The following is a 10,000-nucleotide window of genomic DNA, read 5'->3' on the forward strand; positions in this document are numbered from 1 at the left end:
CACACACATAGATAGAATCAGTATAGGACATACACATAGATAGAATCAGTATAGAACACACATAGATAGAATCAGTATAGGACATACACATAGATAGAATCAGTATAGGACATACACATAGATAGAATCAGTATAGAACACACACACATAGATAGAATCAGTATAGAACACACATAGATAGAATCAGTATAGAACACACACATAGATAGAATCAGTATAGAACACACACATAGATAGAATCAGTATAGAACACACACACAGATAGAATTAGTATAGAACACACATAGATAGAATCAGTATAGAACACACACATAGATAGAATCAGTATAGAACACACACACATAGATAGAATCAGTATAGAACACACACATAGATAGAATCAGTATAGAACACAGATAGATAGAATCAGTATAGAACACACACACATAGATAGAATCAGTATAGAACATACACATAGATAGAATCAGTATAGAACATACACACATAGATAGAATCAGTATAGGACACACACACATAGATAGAATCAGTATAGAACACAGATAGATAGAATCAGTATAGAACACACACACATAGATAGAATCAGTATAGAACACACATAGATAGAATCAGTATAGAACACACACACATAGATAGAATCAGTATAGAACACACACACATAGATAGAATCAGTATAGAACATACACACATAGATAGAATCAGTATAGAACATACACACATAGATAGAATCAGTATAGAACATACACACATACATAGAATCAGTATAGAACACACACACATAGATAGAATCAGTATAGAACACACACACATAGATAGAATCAGTATAGAATACACACATAGATAGAATCAGTATAGGACACACACACATAGATAGAATCAGTATAGAACACACATAGATAGAATCAGTATAGGACACACACACATAGATAGAATCAGTATAGGAAACACACATAGACAGAATCAGTATAGAACACACACACATAGATAGAATCAGTATAGGAAACACACATAGACAGAATCAGTATAGAACACACACATAGAATCAGTATAGAACACACATAGATAGAATCAGTATAGAACACACACATAGATAGAATCAGTATAGAACACACACACATAGATAGAATCAGTATAGAACACACACATAGAATCAGTATAGAACACACATAGATAGAATCAGTATAGGACACACACATAGATAGAATCAGTATAGAACACACACACATAGACAGAATCAGTATAGAACATACACACATAGATAGAATCAGTATAGAACACACACACATAGATAGAATCAGTATAGAACACACACACAGATAGAATTAGTATAGAACACACATAGATAGAATCAGTATAGGACACACATAGATAGAATCAGTATAGAACACACACACATAGATAGAATCAGTATAGGACACACATAGATAGAATCAGTATAGAACACACACACATAGATAGAATCAGTATAGGACACACACACATAGAATCAGTATAGAACACACATAGATAGAATCAGTATAGAACACACACATAGATAGTATCAGTATAGGACACACACACATAGATAGAATCAGTATAGAACACACACATAGATAGTATCAGTATAGGACACACACACATAGATAGAATCAGTATAGAACACACACATAGATAGTATCAGTATAGGACACACACACATAGATAGAATCAGTATAGAACACACACATAGATAGTATCAGTATAGAACACACATAGATAGAATCAGTATAGAACACACATAGATAGAATCAGTATAGGAAACACACATAGACAGAAGCAGTATAGAACACACACATAGGTAGAATCAGTATAGGACACACACACATAGATAGAATCAGTATAGAACACACATAGATAGAATCAGTATAGAACACACACACATAGATAGAATCAGTATAGAACATACACATAGATAGTATCAGTATAGGACACACACACATGGATAGAATCAGTATAGAACACACACATAGATAGAATCAGTATAGAACACACACATAGATGGAATCAGTATAGGACACACACACATGGATAGAATCAGTATAGAACACACACATAGATAGAATCAGTATAGAACACACACACATAGATAGAATCAATATAGAACACACACATAGATAGAATCAGTATAGAACACACACACATAGATAGAATCAGTATAGAACACACATAGATGGAATCAGTATAGGACACACACACATGGATAGAATCAGTATAGAACACACACATAGATAGAATCAGTATAGAACACACACATAGATGGAATCAGTATAGAACACACACACATAGATAGAATCAGTATAGAACACACACACATAGATAGAATCAGTATAGGACACACACATAGATAGAATCAGTATAGAACACACACATAGATAGAATCAGTATAGAACACACACACATAGATAGAATCAGTATAGAACACACATAGATAGAATCAGTATAGAACACACACATAGATAGAATCAGTATAGGACACACACATACATAGAAACTGTATAGGACACACACATAGATAAAATCAGTATAGAACACAAACACATAGATAGAATCAGTATAGGACATACACATAGATAGAATCAGTATAGAACACACAGATAGATAGAATCAGTAATAGATAGAATCAGTATAGAACACACACATAGATAGAATCAGTATAGGAAACACACATAGACAGAAGCAGTATAGAACACATACACATAGATAGAATCAGTATAGGTCACACATAGATAGAATCAGTATAGAACACACACATAGATAGAATCAGTATGGAACACACACATAGAATCAGTATAGAACACACATAGATAGAATCAGTATAGGACACACATAGATAGAATCAGTATAGAACACACACATAGAATCAGTATAGAACACACACATAGATAGAATCAGTATAGAACACACACACAGATAGAATTAGTATAGAACACACATAGATAGAATCAGTATAGAACACACACACATAGATAGAATCAGTATAAAACACACACACATAGATAGAATCAGTATAGGAAACACACATAGACAGAATCAGTATAGGACACACACATAGATAGAATCAGTATAGAACACACACACATAGATAGAATCAGTATAGGACACACACACATAGATAGAATCAGTATAGAACACACACACATAGATAGAATCAGTATAGGACACACACATAGATAGAATCAGTATAGAACACACACATAGATAGAATCAGTATAGGAAACACACATAGATAGAATCAGTATAGGACACACACACATAGATAGAATCAGTATAGAACACACACATAGATAGAATCAGTATAGGAAACACACATAGACAGAAGCAGTATAGAACACACACACATAGATAGAATCAGTATAGAACACACATAGATAGAATCAGTATAGAACACACACACATAGATAGAATCAGTATAGAACACACACACATAGATAGAATCAGTATAGGACACACACATAGATAGAATCAGTATAGGACACACACACATAGAATCAGTATAGGACATACACATAGATAGAATCAGTATAGGACATACACATAGATAGAATCAGTATAGGACACACACACATAGATAGAATCAGTATAGAACACACATAGATAGAATCAGTATAGGACACACACACATAGATAGAATCAGTATAGAACACACACACATAGATAGAATCAGTATAGAACACACACATAGATAGAATCAGTATAGAACACACACATAGATAGAATCAGTATAGAACACACACATAGATAGAATCAGTATAGAACACACACATAGATAGAATCAGTATAGAACACACACACATAGATAGAATCAGTATAGGACACACATAGATAGAATCAGTATAGGACACACATATATAGAATCAGTATAGAACACACACACATAGATAGAATCAGTATAGAACACACATAGATAGAATCAGTATAGGACATACACATAGATAGAATCAGTATAGAACACACACACATAGATAGAATCAGTATAGGAAACACACATAGACAGAAGCAGTATAGAACACACACATAGATAGAATCAGTATAGAACACACACATAGATAGAATCAGTAGAGAACACACACACATAGATAGAATCAGTATAGAACACAGATAGATAGAATCAGTATAGAACACACACATAGATAGAATCAGTATAGGACACACACATAGATAGAATCAGTATAGAACACACACACATAGATAGAATCAGTATAGGACATACACATAGATAGAATCAGTATAGAACACACACATAGATAGAATCAGTATAGGAAACACACATAGATAGAATCAGTATGAAAACACACATAGATATAATCAGTATAGAACACACACATAGATAGAATCAGTATAGGAAACACACATAGATAGAATCAGTATAGGACACACACACATAGATAGAATCAGTATAGAACACACACATAGATAGAATCAGTATAGGAAACACACATAGACAGAAGCAGTATAGAACACACACATAGATAGAATCAGTATAGAACACACACATAGATAGAATCAGTATAGAACACACACACATAGATAGAATCAGTATAGAACACACATAGATGGAATCAGTATAGGACACACACACATAGATAGAATCAGTATAGAACACACACATAGATAGAATCAGTATAGAACACACACACAGATAGAATCAGTATAGAACACACACATAGATAGAATCAGTATAGAACACACATAGATAGAATCAGTATAGAACACACACATAGATAGAATCAGTATAGAACACACACATAGATAGAATCAGTATAGAACACACACATAGATAGAATCAGTATAGAACACACACACATAGATAGAATCAGTATAGAACACACACACATAGATAGAATCAGTATAGAACACACATAGATAGAATCAGTATAGAACACACACACATAGATAGAATCAGTATAGGACACACATAGATAGAATCAGTATAGAACACACACATAGATAGAATCAGTATAGAACACACACATAGATAGAATCAGTATAGAACACACACATAGATAGAATCAGTATAGGAAACACACATAGATAGAATCAGTATAGAACACACACACATAGATAGAATCAGTATAGAACACACACATAGATAGAATCAGTATAGAACACACACATAGATAGAATCAGTATAGGAAACACACATAGATAGAATCAGTATAGAACACACACATAGATAGAATCAGTATAGAACACACACATAGATAGAATCAGTATAGAACACACACATAGATAGAATCAGTATAGAACACACATAGATAGAATCAGTATAGAACACACATAGATAGAATCAGTATAGAACACACATAGATAGAATCAGTATAGAACACACACATAGATAGAATCAGTATAGAACACACATAGATAGAATCAGTATAGAACACACATAGATAGAATCAGTATAGAACACACACATAGATAGAATCAGTATAGAACACACATAGATAGAATCAGTATAGAACACACACATAGATAGAATCAGTATAGAACACACACATAGATAGAATCAGTATAGGACACACACACATAGATAGAATCAGTATAGAACACACACATAGATAGAATCAGTATAGAACACACACACATAGATAGAATCAGTATAGAACACACATAGATAGAATCAGTATAGAACACACACATAGATAGAATCAGTATAGAACACACATAGATAGAATCAGTATAGAACACACATAGATAGAATCAGTATAGGACACACATAGATAGAATCAGTATAGAACACACACACATAGATAGAATCAGTATAGAACACACACATAGATAGAATCAGTATAGAACACACATAGATAGAATCAGTATAGAACACACACACATGGATAGAATCAGTATAGAACACACACATAGATAGAATCAGTATAGAACACACACACATAGATAGAATCAGTATAGAACACACACATAGACAGAATCAGTATAGAACACACATAGATAGAATCAGTATAGAACACACATAGATAGAATCAGTATAGGACACACATAGATAGAATCAGTATAGAACACACACACATAGATAGAATCAGTATAGAACACACACATAGATAGAATCAGTATAGAACACACACATAGACAGAATCAGTATAGAACACACATAGATAGAATCAGTATAGAACACACACATAGATAGAATCAGTATAGAACACACACATAGATAGAATCAGTATAGAACACACACATAGATAGAATCAGTATAGAACACACACACATAGATAGAATCAGTATAGAACACACATAGATAGAATCAGTATAGAACACACACATAGATAGAATCAGTATAGAACACACACACATAGACAGAATCAGTATAGAACACACATAGATAGAATCAGTATAGAACACACACATAGATAGAATCAGTATAGAACACACACATAGATAGAATCAGTATAGAACACACACATAGATAGAATCAGTATAGAACACACACACATAGATAGAATCAGTATAGAACACACATAGATAGAATCAGTATAGAACACACATAGATAGAATCAGTATAGAACACACACACATAGATAGAATCAGTATAGAACACACACATAGATAGAATCAGTATAGAACACACACATAGATAGAATCAGTATAGGAAACACACATAGATAGAATCAGTATAGAACACACACATAGATAGAATCAGTATAGGACATACACATAGATAGAATCAGTATAGGACACACACACATAGACAGAATCAGTATAGAACACACACACATAGATAGAATCAGTATAGAACACACACACATAGATAGAATCAGTATAGAACACACATAGATAGAATCAGTATAGAACACACACACATAGATAGAATCAGTATAGAACACACACATAGATAGAATCAGTATAGGAAACACACATAGATAGAATCAGTATAGGAAACACACATAGATAGAATCAGTATAGAACACACACACATAGATAGAATCAGTATAGAACACACACACATAGATAGAATCAGTATAGAACACACACACATAGATAGAATCAGTATAGAACACACACACATAGAATCAGTATAGAACACACATAGATAGAATCAGTATAGAACACACACACATAGATAGAATCAGTATAGAACACACACATAGATAGAATCAGTATAGAACACACACATAGATAGAATCAGTATAGAACACACACATAGATAGAATCAGTATAGAACACACACACATAGATAGAATCAGTATAGGACATACACATAGATAGAATCAGTATAGAACACACACATAGATAGAATCAGTATAGGAAACACACATAGATAGAATCAGTATAGAACACACACACATAGATAGAATCAGTATAGGACATACACATAGATAGAATCAGTATAGAACACACACATAGATAGAATCAGTATAGGAAACACACATAGATAGAATCAGTATAGGAAACACACATAGATAGAATCAGTATAGAACACACAGATAGATAGAATCAGTATAGGTCACACATAGATAAAATCAGTATAGAACACACACATAGATAGAATCAGTATGGAACACACACATAGAATCAGTATAGAACACACATAGATAGAATCAGTATAGAACACACACATAGATAGAATCAGTATAGGACACACACACATAGATAGAATCAGTATAGAACACACACATAGATAGAATCAGTATAGGAAACACACATAGACAGAAGCAGTATAGAACACACACATAGATAGAATCAGTATAGAACACACATAGATAGAATCAGTATAGAACACACACACATAGATAGAATCAGTATAGGACATACACATAGATAGAATCAGTATAGGACGCACAGACATAGATAGAATCAGTATAGAACATACACATAGATAGAATCAGTATAGGAAACACACATAGACAGAAGCAGTATAGAACACACACACATAGATAGAATCAGTATAGGTCACACATAGATAGAATCAGTATAGAACACACACACATAGATAGAATCAGTATAGGACACACACACATAGATAGAATCAGTATAGAACACACACATAGATAGAATCAGTATAGAACATACACACATAGATAGAATCAGTATAGAATACACACATAGATAGAATCAGTATAGAACACACACATAGATAGAATCAGTATAGGACACACACATAGATAGAATCAGTATAGAACACACACACATAGATAGAATCAGTATAGAACACACATAGATAGAATCAGTATAGAACACACACACATAGATAGAATCAGTATAGAACACACACATAGATAGAATCAGTATAGAACATACACACATAGATAGAATTAGTATAGAATACACACATAGATAGAATCAGTATAGAACACACACATAGATAGAATCAGTATAGGACACACACATAGATAGAATCAGTATAGGACACACACACATAGATAGAATCAGTATAGAGCTCACACATAGATAGAATCAGTATAGAACACACACACATAGATAGAATCAGTATAGAACACACATAGATAGAATCAGTATAGGACACACACATAGATAGAATCAGTATAGAACACACACATAGATAGAATCAGTATAGGACACACACATAGACAGAATCAGTATAGGACACACATAGATAGAATCAGTATAGAACACACACATAGATAGAATCAGTATATGACACACATAGATAGAATAGAATCACAGTCTTCGACGTTAACCAGTGGCCCGATGCCCAAGGCCAGTAAAATCTTGATCGGGCTTCTAAAAATATTTAACCCAGGAGTCCGGAGGGCCTGTAAATGTTTTATTATATGTTTTGTATATATTACAAATATAGTGTGAAATTGACTCGGACTTTGTCATGACTTACAGGTAGCAATGAAATTTCGCATTGAAAAATGATCAACCATCCTTCCTTTTATGAAGTATAGGGAGGCACAGGCACTGGAAGTTAATGTAAATATATAGTATGTGCATATATAAAAAATACATGCACATACTATATATTTACATTAACTTCCAATGTCCGTGTTGGGATTCCTGTGGGGTTTCGGGTTAGAATAGGTCCTCAGTACCCCTTTGCTTGTCGTAAGACGCGACTAATAGGGGCGGTCCTTCGGAGGAGACGGCAAAAACCGAGGTCCTGTGTCACAGCAGGTGTGGCAAGATAAAGATCCCTTCCTGCTCGATGGCCATAAGCGCCGAGCATAGGCTTAAATTATGTAGCCCTTCACCGGCAGTGGTGACGTCTCCATATGAGTGAAATATTTTCAAGAGGGACGTAAAATAATATTCAACCTGTGTAGGGAGGGGGCTCGTCAGTGAAATTCCAAACCTCACATGCGTATTTCGCAATCATAACCATCAGATCCAAATAATTAAAAAAAAACCCAGTAGTACAAGGAGAAAAAGAGATCGAAAAGTTAAGCCCCATTGGACCGAGGGTGGGCCTTTACTGAGATTTAATTCGGGAGAAAACAATGTTTTGTACGTGGTGTAAACAAACACAGTAGAACATGAGCTTCTGATGTCAAAATAAAATAAGATATAATAATGTCAGTTGTTCTTTAACTATGGTCATCTGGATATGTATTTTCCTACAGTATGCTTGTACCTTGCAAATGACAAGTGGTCAAATTTGAAAAAACATTTTGGGCCATTAAAATATTGTTCGGACTTGCAAAATTATTATACTGGGAGGCCCAAAGGGCCTGTCCTTCACAAAGTTTTTCGTGAAGACTGGAATCAGTATAGGACACACACATAGATAGAATCAGTATAGAACACACATAGATAGAATCAGTATAGAACACACACACATAGATAGAATCAGTATAGGACACACACACATAGAATCAGTATAGAACACACACATAGATAGAATCAGTATAGAACACACACATAGATAGAATCAGTATAGGACACACACATACAGTACCCGCAACGTTATTCTTGACATGATAAACGATAGAACACAATACACGCATGATAGGATAGGATACACGCACGATACGATAGGATACACGCACGATACGATAGGATACACGATAAACCT

At 33.9% G+C, this 10,000-nt stretch overlaps 1 protein-coding gene across 1 annotated transcript in view; it reads left to right on the forward strand.

The window, feature by feature from the left end:
• Window positions 1-10,000, forward strand: part of LOC125666264 (ras-related protein Rab-18A-like) — a 36,269-nt gene that overhangs the window by 16,748 nt on the left and 9,521 nt on the right. The window lies entirely within an intron of this gene.

Source organism: Ostrea edulis, chromosome 10 (genome assembly GCF_947568905.1).
Source record: "Ostrea edulis chromosome 10, xbOstEdul1.1, whole genome shotgun sequence".
In the NCBI taxonomy this organism is placed as follows: Eukaryota; Metazoa; Mollusca; class Bivalvia; order Ostreida; family Ostreidae; genus Ostrea; species Ostrea edulis.